At 34.1% G+C, this 24,553-nt stretch overlaps 1 protein-coding gene across 9 annotated transcripts in view; it reads left to right on the top strand.

Annotated features, from left to right (window-relative positions):
• The window catches only part of LOC107034844 (protein FAM170A-like), a 591,285-nt gene that overhangs the window by 453,750 nt on the left and 112,982 nt on the right, over positions 1–24,553 (top strand). For 7 of the 9 annotated variants that reach the window (XM_072957842.1, XM_072957840.1, XM_072957841.1 and 4 more), the window contains 4 exons: positions 2,812–2,889; positions 4,408–4,480; positions 5,948–6,051; positions 7,092–7,191. The gene's annotated coding sequence lies outside the window, so the exon portion shown is untranslated. Of the gene's footprint in view, positions 1–2,811; positions 2,890–4,407; positions 4,481–5,280; positions 6,052–7,091; positions 7,192–24,553 lie in introns of all 9 variants that reach the window. The other 2 variants (XM_072957851.1, XM_072957850.1) reach the window with 2 other exon arrangements.

Raw genomic sequence — 24,553 nt, 5'->3', positions numbered from 1 at the left:
TACAGAAACACAACTGATCTTTGTATATTGATTTTGTATTTTGCAGCTGTACTGAATTTGTTGATTGGTTCTAACAGTTTTTTTTAGTAGAATCTTTGGGATTTTCTACATATAATTTCATATCATCTGCAAACAAAGACAATTTTCTTTCTTTCTCAGCTGGATACCTTTATTTTTTCCTTGCCTTGTTAGTCTAGCTAGAACTTCTAGAACTATGTTCAATAGTAATGAGAATGGGTACCCTAAAAAAAAAGATCAATGAACTTATTTACCAGAGTCACAGACATAGCATACAGACTTGTGCTTGCCAGCGGGGAGTAGGGTGGGAAGAGAGAAACTGGGAGTTTGAGATTTGCAGATACTGACAGGTATATATAAAATAGATAAATACGTTTATACTGTATAGCACAGGGAAATATATTCAATATTTTGTAGTAGCTCACAATGAAAATATGAAAATGAATATATGTATATTCACATATGACTGAAGAATTGTGCTGTACACCAGCAATTGACACAACATTGTAAACTGACTATAACTCAATAAAAAAAAAATGAGGCTTTTTGAAGGGCACGGCCATAGTAAGGGCTGCAAACAGCAATGCGCAGCAGCAGAGTATAGGGTAATACAACCAACTGAAAAGCAGCTCTAAATTGTGACTAACCAAGTAAAGGAAAACCATTTCCAGACTGAACTGCTCTGGAGTGATCTATCCATTATAGAGTCTGTCATGGCATCTCCTTGAATCCCACAGATCAAGAACAAGGGCAGACTGTAACTAATTCTGGTAATATAGACTTACCTTTCATTTTCCCTCTTTATCCTCACACACCTCTTCCGTATCATGCCAAATCAAGAAAAACCCAATCGTAAGGAGTAGATATAAGGAAAGCTTTATATTAAAGTTGAGACTGGCATTAAAAAGAAAACTAGAGTAAGTTTTAAGTGTGGTGAAAGTATTTTACTAACTCAAAGCCAGTTATAAAGTTAGGGAATTGTACTGAGAGTTCAGTTAGTGAGTTACTATCAGAAGGGAATCTTTGTGCGGGATAGGTAATACATTTTCATTAGAAATAAATAAAACTTTATTTATCCTCATATGATTTATCCTCGGTAATGTGATTAATTTCAGTGTGTGAATGAGTGGTAGGGTACAAAATTAAAGTCTGTCCATGGTATCATATGAGCTGAGGACAGAGTACTTTATAACTGTAGTTCTACTAACATCCAAAATACAGAATAAGGAATTGCTCCTCTGAGTAATAACAGCTAGATATTCTTACTAATGTATGTGATGCAATAAGGAAATGTCCTCAGCAGATTCCTGGACAGAGAAGTCATTTATGAAATTTCTATGTTCCCTACCGCATGGGTTCAGATAGGTCTCTCCACTAACTATATTCTTCCCCCAAATTTTACCTTCACTCTGTTTTTGAACTTTTCAGGTTTTAAGTTTGGTATTCCTGCAGAAAAGTAGAACTAATAATTTCTGCCACACCTCTCTCTTCTGTGGTGAGATCAGTCAGTAGTGTCCACAGTTCACCACTAGCTGGTCCCATTTTTCACTATCTTGTATGTTCTAAGATAGACAGACTTGTAAACATAACCAGCTTTGTTGATCTAAGAAACAGGTATCGCACGAAGAATCTGTGCCTCTCCAGTTAGTGTTCACAACTGGTAATCACATGAATGGATAGAGGTGCCTTCGTGATCAGAAATGAGCATAATTGTTTCCCGTATAACATTTTGTGGTGGTGGAACACAATGGTGACCATTCAGTTAGACAATAAAACCAATTAACAAAATGTTAAGTGCCAAAGGTCTCAGAAATGCTGTGCATAGTTCCCCTATGTAAACTGTAACATTGGACCATGCAAATTAATATTCAGCATACCTACTGCAGACCTAGTAATGTTTTCTTTTAATGTTTAGTTCTTAGCAAATACTTTTCTAAATAACTTATATGCTATATCACATTCCAAAACAAATCTATGAGGTAATCACAGTTTTTACTGATATTTTACACAGTAATCAGAGGTACAGAAAGATTAGGAAACATGCCAAATAGCCAGGACTAAAACTTAAGCTTATTTGACCACTCTTTTTCCTTCACTGTAGAAATACAATATTTATGTAAGCAAAAGGTACTTACTTTTTATAACTTTTTAGAAAAGTGAAGAACAAAGTGTGCTATTAGCAGTAAATTAGTCACAAACCAAGTGGGAAAACTCCACTTTCAAAAGGAAATGATGCCTCTGAGTTATCAGCCCCATGGTGAATGTTGTGAATTTGCTGTCTTTTGAAGTGAAGGAGTGTACTGGGCACTTCCTCCCCAACCGAAGCCAAGTGAAATGGGCACTAAAAAAATTTCCCATCGCCCTGTTGCAGCTGGCCAAGTTTCAGATGTACATTACCCTCCAGTGTCAAGAGCACTGAGGAGCATTTGGTGAAGAGTCTCAGGTACTGTGAACAGAGAGACTGGATTCTGCTACCTTCCTAATAGACTTGCATCAGTTACCATAATCACAAAATAAAATTAAAGGGCTCTGTTGTGTGCTGTCATGGAGATACTTTACAGAAGAAATGGGGAGAGGTGTACAGAGTGAGTGAGTTGTGCATCACTGTGTCCAGTCTTTCTCAACTTCCCCAGGGGAATTTTCTCTAATAAGCCCATGTTGCTTAAATAGTCCCTTGTGGAAAAATTCACAAAGTACTATACTACCTATGTTTTCCCAGGCGCAGTCAGATGCCTGTCCATGTCCTGTAAATAAAGTTGGGAGTGTGTCTGAGGTCACTCTGTTTCTCTTTAGGTCTCGGCAAGGAATTCAGCTCTATCAGCATCAAATCCACTTTGACATATTACTTCTAGGACCTAAACTTGTGTGCAGGTAAATCATGTGATATTTAAAGATATTATTAAAAGTGAATGATTTCATATTATGATTGCTATTCCTGTCAGGAAAGCCTTCTAAAAGATACCAGATGTGATTTAAACTCTCCAAGGGAAATCAGTGTTGTTTCTCTGTCTGTAATAAGATGGCAAAGGAAAGATGATAAGGAAACAAAGTGGTTAAGATGGTATATTTGACATGATGGAACTTTGAGGTTTTATCTACATGAACAGATTGAATCACAATTTTAAGCTCCAATTTGATCTAATTTGGCGTATCTTCCCAGTCTAGAGCCAGACTGATGTGGATTCTAATGTTCAATGGCCTTTAAAAAAAGATGACACCAACCTTATCTTTTCTACTTTGTCTCCAAGATCTGATTAGTAATTTTCCTTTAGATATGTTGTCATTCAAAACAAAATCCCTCAGCCTGGTTTCTAAATAAAGGAAAAAACTTTAGAGAAACTTTCACCTGATTTTTAGTATATCAGGAATAACAAGACTTTTTCCCCTGAATGTGCTGTAATCTCATCTGGGAACAACAAAACTGTCCTCATTATTTAAAATTAGAGCAGGATAAATGTAATATCCAAATTGGCAGATTATTTTAGGTTATCTAACTAAATTTACATTGACTTTTTTTAAAGGAAAATAAGGATTAAACATATAAGTGGGTTTGAGGTTTAATAATTAGAATCACATGACTTCAAATACAGACAACTTCTTCTGGAGGTCCATTAGAGTATAACGATTACACCAAATATATACAAACCTATTGACACATATAAGACTTTTAAGAGAAAAAGTAATCTTATTTTTCTTTGAAACAGAATCTTCATTATACTCAGGTTTCCCCAGATTATAGTATCTCAGTGTAACAGAATGAAGTTAAATAAACTAAGTATAAATAGCTGGTTTATGAGTAGCAATGTGCCGGGAACACATTATTCCCACTGAAAATCTTAAATATTTTTTAAAGAAAAATTTGTTGTACCAGATGTAATTTGAAATTTGTTTTCTTCTTCACACTTTAAATATATATGGGATTTTGGTATTTTAAATTGAATAGGGGAAAACCCGTATTTTCCATATTTATTGATATGTGTGTGTGTGTGTATATATATGTGTGTATATATATATATATATATATAGTTTGATAGTATTCTCCCACAAAAATTGTTCTCAGCTCATCTATAACTTCATCAAAGGGTACAAAACTTTTCTTGGAGAATTTCTAATATTCCAAATAAATTATAACAGCAAAAGAAAGAAAATGATTTATATTTCCATACCTGTGAAATAAAATTTTTATTGACATATCTTTCTTGAAACACCAAGCAAAATACATAGTGTGCCATTTTTTATGCTAACGTGATTTGAAGGTGTTCTGTTAATCAAGTGTTGCTATGGGCTTGGCTCAATTAAGCTGATTTTGATCTTTAAAATATATGAAAGGAGAGTAAATGTAGAGTGTAATTCATACATGTACCAATATTTTTTTCTATTTTTCATTAGAAAGAAGAGAAGTTGACATTGAATATGACACCAGGTTTCCTTCATGAGCAAAGAAGAAGAAAAGGGTGACACGGTATGAGGAACAGGCTAGTACTTTTCTCTATAGCTTTGTCTCTGCCTCTCTCCCTCTAGTGGAGAGAGGCTAGTGTTTCTGTCTCGGTCGTTCTACCAATCTACCTATATATCTAACTACCTAACTAAACTACCTACTTGCCTAATGGAGGAGAAAGACGTAGGTAGTGTCTCTGTCTGTCTCTCTTGCTATTGACATATCTATGTATAATGTAGAAGGAGGAGGCAACTATCTTTTCTGACATTCTTTCTATATATCTACCTTTCTACCTACGTAAGTACCTGCCTATATATCTATGTAACAACATATCTGTCTACCTACCTACCTACTTTCCTACCCACCTCCGTACCTCTCTACCTACCTACCTACATAATGGAGGAAGAGCAGGCAGCTAGCATCTCTATGATTCTATCTTCCTATCCCCTTTCCTACCTCTCAACCTACCTATTCCCCTCCCTCCCTCCCCAATGGAGGAGGAGGAAGCGTATAGCATCTCTATGATTCTATCTTTCTATCTCCCTCATACCTTTCTACCTTCCTACCTATCTCCCTCCCTAATGGAGGAGGCGGCGGTGGCTAGCGGCTCTATCATTGTCTTTGTATCTGCCTACCTTCCTATCTACCTGTCTCACTGTCTATCCACGTTTTGGGGGATGAGGAGGCAGCTAGTGTCTCTATCATTCTTTTACCTATCTGTGTATTTACCTACCTACTTAGCTAAGTACCTAATGTAGTAGGAGAGGCGGCTAATGGCTGTGTCATTCTTTGTCTTCCTATCTACCTATCAATTACAATTACAGGTGGAGGATGCAGAAAGTGTCTGTTTGCCTTTCTATCTATTTATGTATCTTCCTAACTACCTTATCTACCTACCTACCTAATAGTGAAGGAGGCAGCTAGCGTCTCTGTCATCCTTTCTCTCTGCCTTCCTATCTGTCTGCCTACCCATCTTTTAATTACCTAATGTATCGGCTACTGTCTCTGACTTTCTATTTTCCTACCTACCTACCTACCTAATGTGGGAAGAGCACGGGCTAGTGTCTCTTTTTTCATCTATCTTTGTACCCATCTATCTACCTACCTAGCTAATGGAGGAGGTGGCCACAACTAGTGTCTCTGTCATACTTTCTTCCTATCTGTATACCTACCTACGTATGTACTTGTCTGCCTACCAAAGTAATAGAGAATGAGGAGGCAGCTAGTGTCTCTGTATCTATATACCTACCTTCTTACCTGCTTAATGAAGAAGGAGGAGATGGCTAGTGTCTTTGTGTGTCCGTCTTTCTTTTTATCTACTTCCCTGCTATCTCTTTACTTGTCTATCTACTTACCTACCTACATATTGGAGGAGGGGGTTGTGGCTACTCTTTCTTTCTACCTACCTATCTACTTATCTAATGGAAGAGTTGGAGGCAGCTAGTATCTGTCTGCATGAAGTGAAAATCTACATGGTCAACTACTTTACAGTAACAGAGATGAATATTCACAGAAGGGTAATCAGGATTGGCACAGCAGTGGGTAGACCAGCACTACCAAAAGAAATGGAATGTGAGTCACCACATCGGAAAAAAGTAAGAATATACAGAAAATTAATTTTCTTAATATTTTGGATGTATTGGTTAAAATATATTATTTTAGGAGTAAATCAGTGTGAATAGTAATGAGATAGTCTACATGTTTTCATAATAATTTTTCTTATAAATTCTAATGCGCATGTATACTTATAGCACATCTCAGTTTGGTCCAGTGACATTTCAGGATGTGCATAGATGTCATATTTACAGAGCAACTGTAGATGATGCTGTATCAACCAGCCACTCTGCACTGACTTGTCCTTCCTGTAGTGGTGTGCACACATTTGCTTATTTTTAGATGCCTATTGTGGGTCACATTTTGTGTTAAGCAGTGGGAAGTGAGATTAAGGTGAACATCCTTTAAAAAATAATGACAGTATAACATGATAAATACAATAGAAGATGTCTGTGGAAAGTGCTACAGTAGTTTGGAAGACAGAGCATCAAACACTGACCAGGGCAGGAAGACAGCATCATACTTAAAAACTTGCAGTGTAGAGACCAACAGACACATGTTTCAGGAATTACCTCAGCCCTCTGGGCTGTCCATAGAAGTTAATGACAAAAGCTTAGCATAGAGTTGTTATAAGGATAAAATGATCACTAGACATAAAGTAAAGTACCTGAAACGAAGTACGCTCTATTGGTATATTTACTTACCTTTCTTTTAACAATGAGAATTTATTGATGAGTGAAGTTTCACAGGTATAGCAGCAGGATCCACCAATTATGAACATTTACCTTCTCTGTATATATATACACACACACATAAATACATATCTCTATACAGGTATATGGTTTTATATATATATAAAATACACATACACACATATATACACACCTGGAAAACGTTGGAGAATAGAGATCAAGGATATTTATACGTAATATGTATTTATTTCCTGAGGATGAGAATATTTTCTTACATAATTAAGGGTATCATTATCATATTCATGAACTTTAAATAATCCATAGTTCATACTGAAATTTTGCAAAATGCACAATGAACCCTGTTTCTTTTTTTTTCCTTCATGGTCCAGGAGGATGCACTTGGAATCCTGTATCACCTTCAGGTGTAGTATCTCTTGGTCTTCTGGAATCTGGAACAGTTGCTCAGACTTCTCTTTGGCAGGGGAGAAGGTAGGTGTGTGTGTATGAAAGCCCGACATTCTTAGATACAACAGTCTAGTTATTCTGTAGAATATCCCTCAAGTTAGCTTGATTTGTTGTTTCCTTATGATTAGATTCAGGTTGTGTTTTGATAGGTCAGCTAGGATTTTTTTAATCTATTATAAGTTTCACATGAACAAATAGTGATTCACAACTTTTAAAGGTTATACTCCATTTATAGTTATAAAATATTGGCTATCTTCCCTGTGCTGTACAGTATATCCTTGTAGCTTGTTTTTTATACATAGTAGTTCGTATTTCTTAATCTCATGTCCCAGTTTTGCCTCTCCCCACTGGTAGACACTAGTTTTTTTTGTTTCTTTGTATATTCACTATTTTGTATTATTTTTTAGATTCTACATAGAAGTAATACGTCTGACTTATTTCACTAAGCATCATGTCCTCCAGGTTCATCCATATTGGCTGCAAATGACAAAATTTCATTTTTTTAAGGCTGAGTAAGCAGTATTACATTGCATATATATACCACATCTTTTTTATTGAAGTGTATATAGTTGGTGTACAGTGTGTTCATTTCTGGTGTACAGCATAAGTGATTCAGTTATACATTATATATTCCTTTTCATATTCTTTTTCACTATATAGGCTATTACAAGACATAGTTTCCTGTGTTACACAGTAGAACCTTGTTGTTTACCCATTTCATTTATGGTAATTAGTATGTGCAAATCCTCGACTCTGAATTTATCCCTCTACCATCCCCAGGTAACCGTACGTTGTTTTCTATGTGAGATCAGTTGTGTCATTTTTTTGGATTCCATGTATAAGGGATATCATATGGTATTTTTCTTTCTCTTTCTGGCTTTGAGGAACTTGTGAGGAATTAAACTTAAAAACTTTTGCATAGCAAAGGAAACCATCAACAAAAATAAAAGCATTATGAATGGGAGAAAAAACTTGCAAATGATATGGTGGATAAGGGGGTTACTATTCCAAAATATATAAAGAGCTTATACAACTCAAAAACAAAAACTTGATTTCAAAAGTGGTAGAAGACATTTTTCCAAAGATTTACAGATAAGCCAACAGGCTAATCATCAGAGAAATGTAAATCAAAACTACAGTGAGGTATCATGTCACATACTTCACACCTGGCAGAATGGCCATCATCAAAATATCCACAAATAACAAATGTTGGCAAGGATGTGGAGAAAAGGGAAGCTTTGTACGCTGTTGGTAGGAATGTAAACTGGTACAGTTGCTGTGCAAAACAGTATAGAAGTTCCTCAAAAACTTTAATTGCCAAATGATCCAGGAATTTCCATTCCTGAGTATGTATCAGAAGAAAATAAAAAAATTAATTTGAAAAGGTATAGGCACTCTTATGTTCACAGCAGCATTATTTATAATGACCAAGATATGGAAGCAATCTGAGTGTCCACTGACAAGTGAATGGATAAAGAAGATGCAGTATAACCATTGTTAAAAATTATACAAATGATAAATGCTGGGGAGGGTGTGGAGAAAAGGGAACCCTCCTACACTGTTGGTGGGAATGTAGTTTACTGCAGCCACTATGGAGAACAGCATGGAAATTCCTTTAAAAACTGAAAATAGACTTACCATGCCATCCAGCAATACCACTCCTGGGCATTTATCTGGAGGGTACTGTAATTCAACAAGATACATGCACCCAATGTTCACAGCAGCACTATTTACAATAGCCAAGACGTGGAAGCAACCTAAATATCCACTGACAGATGACTGGATAAAGAAGATGTGGTATATATACAATGAAATATTACTCAGCCTTAGAAAAGAATAAAATCATGCCATTTGCAGCAACATGGATGGACCTGGAGTAAGCCAGAAAGAGTAAGAAGAAAGAATACCACTTGCTATCACCCCTGCTATGTGGAATCTAAAAAAAGAAATAGGATACTAATGAACTCTTCTACAAAACAAAAACAGACTCACAGACATAGTGAACAATCCTGTGATTACTGGGGGAAAGGGAGTAGGAAGGGATAAATTTGCAACTGTTAGCCACTATGTATAAAAATAGATTTAAAAATATGTAATTTACAAATGTATATGCATGACTGGGACATTGTGCTGTACACCAGAAATTGACACATTGTGTAACTGACCCCAAAACTTCAATTGTGTTATCAACTTAAAATAGACTGCTATAAATCTAAGTGGTTTCTGTAAGCCTCATGGTAACCACAAGACAAAAACTTATGGTAGATACATATAAGATAAAAAGAAAGGAATCTTAGCAAACCATAAAGAGAGCAAGAGAAAAAGGAAAGAAAACAGAAGACTTAAAAACAGCAAGAAAACAATTAACAAAATAGCAGTAAGTTCATACTGGAGTACATTTTCCAGTCAAAAGATAGACTGGCTTGTACAAGACCCATCTATGTATTGTCTAGAAAAACTCTCAAGTGAAGGAATGAAAAAATAAAGTCCATGCAAATGTTAGTCCGAAAGCCTGTATTACTATACTTTAGTCTTTGAAAGTATATTTTGCCTGATGTAAGAGACAAGGAAGAGTCTTACATAATGATAAAGGCCTCAATGTACCAAGAGAATATATTTGTAAATATTTATGCACCCAATATAGGAGCACCTAAACATACAAACATTAACAGAGTTAAAGGCAGAAATAGACAGTGATACCATTGCAGTAGGTAACTTTAATATCCGTCTACTCCATTGGATCATCAAGACAGAAAATCAGTAAGGGAACAATATCCTTAAATGACACATTAGACCAAGTTAACTTTACAAACATACATAGTAATGCCAACCCAAGCAACAGAATACCTAGTCTTTCCAAGTGCACATGGACATTATTCAGGATCAATGATATGTTAGCTCACAAGTCTTAATAAATTTAAGGCATAGACGTAGAATATACCAAAACTTATGGGACAAAACAAAATAAGAGGGAGGTTCACAGCAATAAATGTCTACATTAAGAAATAACAGAAGTCTCAAACAACCTAACATTATACCTCAAAGCACCAGGGAAAGAAGGATAAAGCCCAAAGGAAGTAGAAGGAAATTCTAAAAATTAGAGTAAAAATAGATGAAATAGAGATGGAAAGACAACAGAAAAAAATCAATAAATATGAGAGCTGTTTTTGTGGATAAATAAAATTGATTTCCCTCTAGCTGGGCTCATCAAGAAAAAAAGAGGGCTCAAACTCAGAAATCAAAGAGATGTTATGCCTGATCCTACAGAAATACAAAAGAGACTACTACAAACAATTATTTGTCAACACGTTTGATGACCTAGAAGAAGTGAAAAAATTCCTGGAAAGATACAGCCTACCAAGACCAAATCATGAAGAAATAGAAAATCTGAACAGACTGATTACTAGAAAGGAGATTGAATCAGAAATAATAAACCTCCGAACAAACAAAAGTCCAGGACCAGGCAGCTTTGGTGGTGAATTCTATTAAATATCAAACACTAACACTAATTAATCCTCCTCATATGCTTCCAAAGGCAAAGACTGAAAGAGGGGTAACACTTCCAAACTAATTTTATGAAGCCAGAACTACCCTGACCAAAACTAGATAAAGATGCCACAAGTAAAGAAAATATAGGCCAGTATCCCTGATAAACATAAATGAAAATGATCATACATCATGATTAAATGGGATTCATTCCAGGAATGAAACGATGATTTCATGTATCAGTCACTGTGATACACCACATTAATAAATGAAGGATAAAAACTGAATGTTCATCTAAATAGATATAGAAAAAGCTTTTGAAAAAATTCAGCATCAACGTATGGTAAGATCTCTCTCATCAAAGTGGATATGGAGGGAATGTATGTCAACGTGCCAAACCATAGGATACTTAGAATGACTGATAAATACAAGGAAATTTGGACCAAATAAAGGGATAATAGCTGTTGCAGATCATAAGTCTCTATAGAGATGCACCCGGCACAAAGTAGGTTGAGTATATGGGACGGCTTACCCAGAGATGCCTTACTTGGAGAGTGAGGTCTAGTATCATTAGCCTCAGAGACCCTTTCTGCAGCACATTCTGTATGCAAAAAGGGAGATGTAATAAGGCTAAGAACAAACCATACTGATCTAAGCAAAGGTAGGCAGTAAACAGCTTTACAGCTGTTAGTCATAGAAACCTAAAAAAATATGTATAAATACCAAATCAATGTACACTTAAACCAAGAATATAAAGGGTTTTACCAGCAAACCTGAGAGAGAGAACATCCTCATAGCCCAATGGAGGCGGGCAGCACTGGTCATAAAGTGAAGAAATGCCCCCAGGCGAAAGTATCTAGAGGATGAGATGAGCACGTGTAATTTCTTCATAATGTACGATTAAGATGTGTCTGAAGCTCACTAATCCTGAAATAATACATATAAACAGTTTAATAACAATTTTTCAAAATCATAAAAATATAAAGAAACCTGTAGCAAGTAAACCTCCCTGTATGCTGAGGGAAAACAAAAACTACCCAACACTGTATGTCTTCTTAAAGTATTTAATACAGGAAAGCGAGGCTTCATTCAAGTCTATCAAGACTTGATAGACAGCCGAAAAGGAAAAGGATTTTCCTGCAAGAAGATTAGTACATATGCCCAAAGGCATTCTCCAGAGTGAAAAAACAATTATCCAAATATTTCTCCCAAAGAGTTTTTAACCAAGAGATGTTATATTCACAAAACGCCTTAACATCCATGGAGATAACTGAATGCTTTTCCCCTTAACAACAGAAAATCATTTGACTAAATTTAGAATTCCTAGAATAAACTATAGTTGTTAATAGTATATTATTTTTTAAGAATGTTTTTCAATTTTCCATAGTTGTCTGTTGACAGATGACGAATTACAGCCATAGCAAGGCATAGTGACTTGCTTCCTATCCTCACAATTAGTAAATGAAACAAAGAGGATTTGCACCCAGGTAGTCTATCTGCAGTGGTTTGAGATTCTTTACAGTACAGCCTTAGATACAGTTAAAGCAGCATTCGTTGTCTGAAGCATATATTGGTAAATAGGATGAAAATAAGTAAATTAAGCAACCAGCTGAAGACAATAACAAACCTAAAGAAAGCATACAAAGCATAAAATAATAAAGGTAAAAATATAAGTGTTATAATTAGAAAACAAAGACATAACAGCACTAATAAAGTGAGAACTTGATCTGTTTTAAATAGAGTACAAAAAGAGGAAGCAAGCATAAATCACAAGAAATGCTTATATGGAAATAACCCCCCCCCCCACAAAGCTAATTTAAAAGAATCTTAAGAGAAAATATAGATTACTGTACAAATAACTTTTAAAATATCAATGGAATAGATAACTTTATAGGCAGATACAATTATAAAAACTGACCTCAGAAGACAGAAAGTGAACTCACCAATCGCAATAAATAAAATAGAGAAAATTGTTCAAGAGCTACTCTCCAAAAGAGGTTAACATGATTGAAATTATGAACAAAAATTTAGTTGAAATGAAGTAAATAGTCACCTACCCTTTAGGGCAATAGCATAACAGACCAGATATAGTGACTATTTCTTTCTTAGACAGAAAACCAAACAAAATATGTGGAACAAGTTTTTAAGTATTAAACACAGGATTGTCATTCTTGAGTAAAGAGAGGAGAAAGAAAACATGTAGAAATATACCACCTGAAGGCAGTTTCCAGGGCATAAGATTAATTCCAACCAAAACCTACCAGTTCTGATGAACTGAAGAGAGAGATGAGCCCCAGCAGGTGAAGGTGACTAGACTTTATGAAAAAGAGTACCATAAAGGGGAGCACTGCACCCAGAGAACAATGTCTAGAGGTGAGGCATCAATCCCCTTCAATTTTTGACTATACACTGAGTTAGGCAAGAATGAAAAAAAAAAACCCTTGCTCTCCAGAAAGAATTCTCAAAGAGTAGTAGGCAGAAATTTCTTGGAGGTCACCAAGAACTGGGAAACGTTTGTGTTTCCATAAGCCAGAATAAAACACACTGTAATAAATAAAATTCTCTAAAAGGTTATTGTATAGTAGGGGGTCAAAATTAACCCTTGATTAAATGCTTCTCTGCAACCTCTGACAAAATTTAAAAACAACGTGAAAAGGATTGAAACTGATTCCAATTAATAATATGACAGAAAAAAAGATAACCCAGCACTCATTTAAGAAAATAGCAAGACGCAACATCCAGTAACATACAATTTACAATGTCTGGGATTCAATTTAAAATTACCATTCATGAAAATAAGCAAGAAAATAGGTCCTATAATCAAGGGAAAAAAACCAATCAATAAAAGCAGACCCAAGAATGACATAAATAATACAACTGACAGACAAGGGGGTTAAAAAAGTTATAAATACTGCCACTGTCTCCAAAAAGTAGGAGCAGAAATGTTAATGAAGAAATGTTAATGAAGAGGAGAGAACCAGAAGATACTAAATAAATCCACTGTAAGTTTCTTTAAAAATCTATGAAATGTACAATTATTTTAAGGTTGACTGAGTTAAAGATATAAATAGTATAGGACAGAGTAACCACTAAAAAAACCATGGTAATCTAGTAAATAGTGGATTTAAAATAGATTCATAAAACGTTCTCAGTTCATTGGAGGAGAAGAAAAATGTTAAAAGTGTACAAGGAACAAAGGAGACAGAAAAGCAAAAGCAAAACAATAGACTTAACTCCAGTTACGTCAGTCAGTTAAATGTAAAGCGTCTATACACCCAGTTAAAAACCAGAGATGGTAAAGAAGATTAAAGAACAAGATCCAATCATGTGCTTCTCAAAGATCTAGTTTCACTATAAAGCCACAGATGTGTTAAAGATAAACGCTGGAAGAAGATATACCATGCTACACTAAACACAAGAAAGCTGTTATGACTATATTATCAGCAAAGTAGATTTTGGAATAATAAGTAGATTTGGGAATAAGATGGGACATTTCATGATGATAAAGTGCACAAGTCATCAAAATGGTTTCATGATCCTTCAAGTATATATGCACCTAATAAAAGAACATTAAACGAATTAAATCTGATACAATTAAGAAGCAAAGAACAGATCCATAATTATAGATGGAGTTTTCAGCTTTCCATGATCAATGATGTAAGTAGGAAGAAACCTATCAGTAAGACCGCAGATGGCTGGAAGAACATTATCAACCTTGATAGGACGCTTCATCTAACAATTATTTGAATAAGATGTTATTCAGCAAGATAACATTTCCACAAGATAATAATTTTTTGAAGTGCACATAAAACATTCACCAAGGTAGCCCGTATTATTAGTCATAAAACAAATCACAGTACATATTTAAAAACAGGAATCAGAGTACCCAAGGAACTTGTACCTGAAGTGAAAAAAAAAAAGACAAAAAAATAGTAGCAGCTAGCAAAAATATTTTGAAATTGAATAAATAATACAGTTTAAATAACCCCACTGAGTAAAGAAAAGAAATCACAAAGGAGATGATAAAAACACTTTGAACTGAATGGGGGGACAGAAAACTTAAATATCTTGACTATGACAGTGGTTGCATGAACATGTATAACTCTGCTTATATATACATGTATAAATACTTATTTATATATACATATATATAAATACTTTGAATTGTATGCTTAAAATTGGTAAATTTTTAAGTGTTATGCCACAATAAAGTTTAATTAATTAACAATAGCATTTTTGTCATACTTGACTTTCCTCATAGAACACATCACCACTAAAAAACTGCATTTAAAAACAGAATTTGGGGAGGAATCCTGGAAAAATTGTTTTTTTTCCACTGCTTTGCACTAAGCCATTTCTTACATTCATTTCTACCACTCCTTCACATTAACTACACTTTTTTTTTAGCCACCATTTAATGCTAGTTTTATTGATCACACTTTAGTCACAGCTGGTTAACCTTTCATCTGCATTTACCCACCACCAATATTGTTTAGTCATATATTACACTGGTATCTTCCCATATGCATCCTAACATTTCACAGTTTGGTGACTTTCTGCCCCAAATATACAGGAAATTCACATTGACTATTTGTGTTCTGTTTCGTTATTTCTTATAAGGGTTATAGCACCTATTCAAGAGCTGCTTTAAGCACTCTAAGTTGAAATGTATATGGAACTTGAATAATGATAACCCTTTACCAGTTATTTGCTATAACATTTAATACCTGGCTCAAAATGGCAATTTCCTATTAATTTTTTCAGCTAAAAATAGAGAATAAAATTAAATTTTTTCTATCTTAAGAAAAAACAAACTATCTAGGAACAGTATGTTGTATAAAGCAACAATATAGGGGATATAGATAGACATTATAAAATAAACAGAGCATAATTTAGCAAATGCAGCCTTTACCTTGGGATATTCCCTGGCTGTGCTTCAAGAATGAGACAAAATGAGGAAGATAATAAAGTAGCTGATCTGTGAATGGTTTAACTTACTGCAATCAAGTACATTCTGAAACATTACAGAAAACAACTAATCAAAAAGTCAAAACACATGATGGTGGCATAATGCATTATACTATTTGTATTCCCTTCAAACCAGACATAGGTGGGAGATAAGGAAGTAACCCTAGTGGCTGTGCATGCTCAAAATTGCAGTATTTAGGCAGTATATCTACTCAGAATGTGACAGAAATAGTAGCGTGAGAGGGGTAAAACTGCATTTGAATGTTATTTTTTTAACTGCCTAGAACTGGGAATTTAAACTCTACATTATTTACCTCAATTTGTCCTACAAAATATAGTTGACCACTGAATAACTCAGGGATTAGAGGCACACACCCTTTGTGCTACAGAAGATCATAAGATAACTTTACAGGTGGTACTCCTTATTCATGGTCTGTAATTGCAGATTCTACCAACCACAGATCCTGTTGTACTATCTACATTTTAGTGAAAAATATTCCATGCAGTTCAAATCCTGTTGTTCAAGGTTCCACTATATACAATTTTTTGGCCAACTTGTCTGCAGTAAGAGGAAAAGGCCAAGGACAGCCATTGATGGTGACACACTGAGTTGAAGGAGCTAGCTCTAGTCACCTTTGACAATGAGCACAGAAACTACTGATGTTGTAATCATTAAGTTCATGAAAAAGTATGACAGAACATGGTAAAGAACAAAATATCCAGATTACTAAATAGGAAATCCCATGAATTACCAGACTAACTGCAAGGAAATTTCAGTAAATTAGTTTGTTGCTACGAATGGAATAGGAATAGATACGATTCTAAGGGACAGACATCAAATTATATTTAAACTAAAGATGAATATAAAGGATTCATCAAATTTAAATATTGATATCACTGAATAAAATATTAAAAATAACCAAGATGACTGCTCATTAAAATCCAAGATCATTTGGGATTTAGTCTAGAAATAAAAACAAGCTCAATAATAGGGTATCTATTAATAAAATTTACCATTCACTCAATCAACAATTATTTATTTGGTACAAGGCCCAATTCCTGGGCAAAGTCCTTGCCCTCATGGGACTTAATAACTGAATGAGTGATAATAAACTACAAATTGAATGATATGTTAGGTATTATCATTGATATGAAGAGAATACTATAAGGACAATAGATGTGAATGAAGAACGTTGAGAGTGATTAGGGATGGAATCACTTAAGCAGAAGTCGAGAGGAAAAAGAGATACGGGCAAAAAAGTCAGAAAATATTTGGAGAAACATTGCTAAGCATAGGGAATAAAGTCTCCCCATTTCAAAGTTTATATGTTTTAGGAATATAAGAACAAAGACAAAATGAGAGTTCAGTCAAAAATAAAATAAAAATTCAGAATGACAGTGTAAGCACTAAAGTACCTAACTATATGAGATATAAAACAAGTCAAATCAAAGAAATAAATAGTTATTGAGCACACAATGTGTCAGGCACAGTGATAAACAGGTTCGTTTCTGTTCTTGAAACCCTTACAGGGCAGAAAGCTAGATAGACAGTGTCAATATAGAAATGCTACAGGGCACACAGCAGGGCCATCTAAATGACTTGGGAAGTCAAAGAAGGCTTTATAGATTTAAGCGTTCCAAGAAGAATGAATAGCACCTGCAAAGGATAAAAGAAAAATGCAAGAAAAAATAAATTTTTGCAAAGGAATTCGGAATGTCTCAAAGACAGAGGCAGTGGCAGAGAGAGAGCCCTCGAGAGACTGGCAGAGATAATAAGATGACTTCTAAAATCTCGTCTTAAACTCAAGGGGCAGTAGGTGAAGGGAATAATATGACAAGGTTTTTGTGTTAAGTTATCTCTAGCCGAAGTATAGAAATTGGCTTGCTTACAAGATTAGGAGTAGAGGAAAGAGTCTGATGGGTCTACTATACTATGAAAGGAAGAAAAGCTGGAAATGCTTAGAAGTTTAGGGATAGTGAGGAATTTAAATATTGAGATAATATTTTTAAAGTAAAATATAAATAGCTCAGCAACTGAGACAATGTGGAGAAAAAGGAAAAAAGGAATTGAGGATGATTCCTGCTTTGTGGTTTGGAAAACAGTGGATTCCAGCACCAACCACCATTGGGGTGGGGGGACGGTGCGGGGAAAGCTGGATTGAATCAAGAGATGGTGAATTCAGCAAAGGACATAAAAATTTGGGGTGACTGTGGGATGTAAACAAGATGATATATCAGAAAGAAGTTGGATATAAGTAAAACAATATGCACCTCTGTTTGCCCCAGAGAACAGTAATTTATTCTTGCTGCCCACAAGCACAGCAGTCCCTTTCACTCTCCCTAGTCTCGATTTGGATGATCAATTAAATGATAAAAGTTTCTGAAGCTGTAGAAATACCTCTAATAGATATGTAGATTTTGCAGCTAAGAGTATGTAGATGCTACAGCACTGTGCATAAATGAGATTAACTGTCACTAATGTGGAGAATAGGAAGAAGATGGAACAGAATACAAAATTCGAAGGGCACCGGCATTTTGAGGACAGGCAAGAAAACCTGCAGAAGACACCCAGTCAGACTTACTGTGGGTAAGAGGAAAACCAGAAGCTTATACACTCACAGCATTCAAACTGAAATTTTAAAGAAAACATTCAACTCCAGAAGCTAAACAGCACAGAAATGACATTTCATTGTTTGAAAATACCAACTATTTATCAAATCCGCTATTGATAGCTATAAAGGGTTGAATTGCTGGGTATTAGGATATGCATATGTTTAGCTACACTACATAGTGTGAGAAAGCTTTCCAAAGGGGTTTAACAAAATTATGTTCATACAAGCGGCCTCTGAAAAACCCCAACCTTTGTTTTTCTCATCAGCACATGGCTTTGTCAGATTTACCCACATAAAAAACGTGGCCAATCTGCTGTGCATGTAATGGTATCTCATTTAGTTTTACTGTCCATTTTCCTAGTTACTAATGAAGTTAAATATCCCTTTCTTTGCCATTTGGTTATCCTCTTTTCAAAATTGTATGTTTAGTTTCATGTTGTTTTTCTCTGGAGATAGTCTTTAAGTAATCTGAATATAAGCCTTTTACTCCTAGTGTATTTCTTATTTTTCATCCTCTTTATTGTGTTCTTTGAAGAAGATAATTAAGAAATTATCACAGAATGCATAACATTTTATGTATATATATATAATTTCTTTTATTGGTATATAAATTGTGTAAAATGAAATGTATAGAACTCATGTGCAAGTAGTATGAGTTTTTATGAATGTTTATAACAACCCTTTAAGTTATAAGACAATTTCCTCACCTGAGAAAGTTCTCTCATGCCTTTCTTTTCCTAGTTTCTTATTGATTTTTTAAGGTATTTTAATTGTTAGTGCTTTCTGTGTATTGTCTAAGGAATCTTTGCCTACCTTCAGGTTTTCACCTATGATCTATCTCAAGTTCGTTTGCATACATGGTGGAAGTAGCATTTGAAGTTCAGGATTTTCTGTTGGATATCCAGTTATTCCAACACCATCTGCTGCACACTGAATTTCTTTGATGTCTTTGTTGAAAGTAAAATTTCCATATGTTTGAGTCCATTTTTTTAATCTATTTGTCTATGTTATTCTAATACCACACTCTCTCGATACTAGGAGCCTGTAATAAGTCAAGAAATCAAACCTTGTGAGTCTTCCAAAATGTTTTTGGGGGACATTCTAATTCGTGTAATGGAATAATTATGGAGATTGCATTCAGACCATAGATCAATATGGATACGATAGACATCTTAAAACTTCATTTCAACTGATACTATTAAAATTTTAATGTAACCTTAAAAGTAGACTTTAAAAAATATTTCTCATTCAACAATAGAAGATAGAAACTTTAATTATTCTAACCTCTTCCATTCTTATTAGATTTTTTCATTATTTTACTGTCATTTTATTAATCAAATGAATCAAACTCTCTGATGTAAAGCACTTTAATTGCCTTTAGTTATACCTACTATTAATAAATTCCCACAGAGCGTTTTCTTCTAAGAGTGGACTTCCTTGCATTTTTGAAGTGTTGTCACTGGGCATCTACTCCTCATTTTTTTCTGATACTTTCCGTGACCATTATGAGAATATTTTATTCTTTTCTGTCTATTATTGTTATCCTTAAAAATCAGGTTATTTATAACTTTTCAGGTCTATTCTATCTATTCTGTAAATATTTTTAATTTTTTGTTCCTTAATTTTACTACCATGTTTCCAGTTTAGATTTCCTTCCCATTTACCTTGTTTGGGTTATTTTTTTTAATTTCCTGAAACTAAATTTAGAAGTCTTATCTTTCCTGGAAAACATTCAAATATTGATTCTTTAATATTGCATCTGTGATTATCTAAATATTATAAATCTCTTTTAAAAATCTGGATTATGAATTCTGAAATAGTAGGAAACTATATTCCATTTATTTAAATGTTAAAATATAATAACTCATTTCTAACCTATTTCTTCATCATTTTCAGATCCTAAAAGGTATTCAATGTTTTTACTCTATCAATGTGATAATAAATGACATCATTCATTGATATGGTTATCAATCTACTACACAAGATGCTTCTCTCCTTTTTCAAAAAGTTTTATGCTGTACTAGAAAATCAAGCTTTACATAAAAATAACATTTTCATGATTTCATTTAACTTTTTAAGTGAAGAAAAAATTACATACTGTGGTAGAGTTACATGCATGGCAAATCTTACTTCTAGGCATTAACCACTCCCATATGTCTTGTCACTTCCAATTTTTTCTCCTAATGCTTTATCACTTCCATTCTTTCCTCCTAAATTTCTCTTAATCCAATTTTATGGCACTTTCTATCCTACATGCTTTATATTCAGACTTTTAAAAATACTCCTTAGAAACATACAGAAAAAGAAGAACAGGAAAAAGCAATTCAGAGCTTCCAAGAATTGTGGGACAATAACAGATAATCTAACACAAATAAAACTGGAACATCAGAGAAAAGAGAACGTGAAGCAGTAGTATTTATAGACATAATGGCTGAGAATTTTTACAAATGAATGACAGATCCCAAAAAACAAATCCAGAAGGTCCTAAGAATATCATACAGGATGTATGCCAAACCAATGAATTAACAATATTGATTCTTCCAATCCAAGAGCATGGGATATCTTTCCATTTTTTAAAGTCTTCTCTAATTTCCTTCATCAATGGTTTATAGTTTTCTGTATAATTCTTTCACCTCCTTGGTTAGATTTATTCCTAGGTATTTTATTACTTTGAGTGCTATTTTAAAGGGGATTGGTTTTTTTTAGTTTTTAGTGAATAATGTAGCATTGTTAACTACAGGCACTATAGTTAACAGCAGATCCCTAGAATTTATTCATCTTATACAAATGAAACTTTTTACCCCTTTACAACAATTTCCCAATTTTGCCCTCCCTCTAGTCCCTAGCAACCACCATTCTACTCTCTGCTTTCCTGAGTTTAAATATTTTAGATACTTTACCTTATATAAGTGACAGCATGCTCTATTTGTCCTTCTGCAGTTGGTTCATCTTACTTTTTCACTTTATGTTCCATTTCTCTCACTTTGGGGGCCTTCTTTCAGGTTAATCACATATGTTTTACTTATACATGTTTGCCTTTGTAGACTCCTGATATACTTTTTTACATTATTAATTTAGCACATTTGCTAAAGATTATATTTGCACCTATGTCTTAATAAATCTAAAATACATGAAATGTTTTGTGATTTTAACACTAACTACAACTACCTCCCTAAAGCCTATTGTTTTATTGCTGATCCTATGTACTTTAATAATACATATATTTTAAACTAAGTAAGATATTAGTATTTCTTATAATAACCAATGCTCATATAACCCCCCTCAAATTTTCATTCCTTCCTACATCTTGGGCTTTAATCTGGGATCTCTTTCTCATTTTGTCTAAGGAACTTTCTTTTGAGTTTCTTCTGGTTGGGTCTTCTAGTGATGAATTTTCTAAGTTTTTGTTCTAAAACATCCTTATTTTTGGATATTATATTTTGATAAATATATAACTTGGAATAGACATCCATTTTTTTCTGTTGATATTTCAGCTGTCATTTTTATTTTCACTCTTTGTATATGGTTATCTGTTGCTTTATAATAATGTGTTCCCATATGGTTACTTTGTGTTTATCCTATCTGGGATCCACAACATTTTATAAATGTATGAATTGATGAATTTTAGCAGTTTGAAATAAGCTTAGCTAGTATTTCCTTATTTATTATGTCTGTCCCACTTTGTTATTTCCTTCTATTATTCAAAAAACACATCTGCTAAACCTTTGAATTATGTCATATATATCACTTAAAATCTATATATATTTTAAATAAAATGAGATACCACTACACATCTACTAGAATGGCCAAAATCCACAATACTGACCACACCAAATGCTGTGTGGGTGAGGGCGTGGAGCAACAGGAACACCAGTATATTACTAGCCAGAATGCAAAATACAGCCACTTTGGATGATGGTTTGGTTATTTCTTATAAAACTAAACATACTTTTAATATATGATTCAATAGTCATGCTCCTTGCTATTTACTCAAAGGAGCTGAAAACTTAAGTTCACACAAAAATATGCACACAGGTTTTTACAGCAGCTTAATCGTAATTGTCAAATTTTAAAAGCAACCAAGATTTCTTTTAGTAGGAAAATAAATAAACTCTGATACACAATAGACTTCTATCCAGTGCTAAAAAGAAATGGGCTTTCAAGCCATGAAAAGATGTGGAGGAATCTGAAGTGTGTACCACTAAATGAAAGAAGCCAATTTGCAGAGCCGACATCCTGTATAATTCTAACCATATGACATTCTGGAAAAAGTAACACGAATAAGACCATAAAAAGATCAGTGGCTGATGAGATGGGGGAAAGAAAATGAACAGGCATAACACAGAGGATTTTTAATGTGTTGAAAATATTCTATATGATATTATAATGGTGAGTATAGCATTACACATTTAACCAAACCCATAATATACATGATACCAAGAGTAAACCCTAATGTCAACTATGGACTTTGAGTGATTATGATTTCTCAATGTAAATTCATCCTTGCTAACATTATCTCTTTGATATTGCCCCCACCCATATTTTAGATGCGTTTGTAGTTCTCCCACACTTTTAGATGATACTGACTAAATATTACTCAGATTTCCCAGTTGTGCATTCTAAGAGTCTTTGTTTGATACAAAGTGTTCCTACATAGGTGGAGGTAGAATTCCTGAGTTCTTTAATATATGTATTTACTAATCAAATATGTTTTGAATGCTTACTATTTATTTAGTCAGTATATATTGAGTATCTACAATGTACTCTTCAAGGATACCTGTATTCTTCTATGACTCTTACCTCTATTCTTGTATGACTCTTATCTAATGTGGAGGCATGAACCAAAAAACATGAATGTAGATGAATATAAATTTGTTACAGGAAGATAAATATTCTGTAATTAATAATAGTAACACAGGATAAGAACATAGCGATTAGAAGTGCACTTTTAGGTAGGATAGGTAGGAGATTCCTCTTTGTGGAGGTAAAAGCACCATAAATGAAGTGAGGCACTGAATTATTGGGGGGAAGATAATATATACAGAGAGAATAGAAAGTGCAAAAACCTAAAAATAGTTGACTACTTGTTTTTCCTGAGATTAGCAAAAAGTCCAGTATAATGGAGCAAAATTATTGAGTAATAACAATTGAATGTGAATTCAGATAGATTATGGCACAGAACATATATGGGCTTTCAGGTCATAGTAATAACTTGGGATTTTATTCAAAATGTGAGAAGTCATTAGAGAGTGATGTGATATGGCTTAATATTTTAAAAATATGTCTTTGGCTATTTTATTTATAATAGAAAGAGACAAAAGAGGAAACAGGCAGACTTCTTAGGATACTATTCCAGTACACTAGGCAAGAGACATTCATATTGTACAGATAAAGTGGCTAAGATGGGGCCAAATTAGCATGAGAGATGATAGGGCCTTCACTGAAAAGAGGAAGAGAAATTTACTCCATCTCAAGTTCTGCAACCTTTGCCCAGGGGCAGTATTAATCCCAGATCAGTAATCAATCAAAAGTCCAGTCAGGTCAGGTTTGTCCCTCCACATCAGAATGGACCAAAGGACCAGGCCTCTCCACCATGAATTTCAAGCCTCCCGTCTCCTCTCCACTACTGAGGTCATATGAAACACCTCAATGATATGCATCCAGAAGGGAAACGAAGATGAAGATACCAGAAAACTATGAAAGAGCTCATCTGGGTCATTCAAGTAGAACCTAAGATACCTAAAGAAACAAACTAAATTACCAGACTAGACTAAAATATAACACCACTTTCTTACACACACACTTATCTTAGTGCGTTCGTTCACCACTCAAAGTTTTAATTATAGAGAAGGAAAATAAATCTTTCTTTAAAAAATTTAGCATTGAGACCACATAAGAGTAACATACACTGACTATGAATGTCTCAGAGCTGCAAAAAGAACATAGTTTAACACTGAGTACAGGGAAAGAAATCAGAATAACCTACCCAAAAAAGCTCAAAGTGCCAGTTCAGTACTCATTGGTATCCAGGGTTATTAACCAGTAGCAAATACTGAGAAACAATATAGCCAACTCTTCAACAACTATCTTCTGAAAGTAAAGAAAAACAGACTTATGTGTAAGGACAAAGAAAAGAGAGGGATAAGATAGGAAAGAGGATTTTTTTTTAATAGAAAATCTGAAAGCTAAAAAGTTAACAGTAAAGAAAAGGAAAGTCCATGATTATGAATCAATAAAAAATGTAAAAAAAAAAAAAAAGGAAAGTCCAAAACCACACATACTGTAGAAAAAATAATGAGTGATTTTTGTAGTTTTATACA

The sequence above is a fragment of the Vicugna pacos genome, chromosome 3 (assembly GCF_048564905.1).
Source record: "Vicugna pacos chromosome 3, VicPac4, whole genome shotgun sequence".
Classification (NCBI taxonomy): domain Eukaryota; kingdom Metazoa; phylum Chordata; class Mammalia; order Artiodactyla; family Camelidae; genus Vicugna; species Vicugna pacos.
The sequence above is the reverse complement of the archived record's forward strand: the minus strand, read 5'-3'. Positions and strand labels throughout refer to the sequence as shown.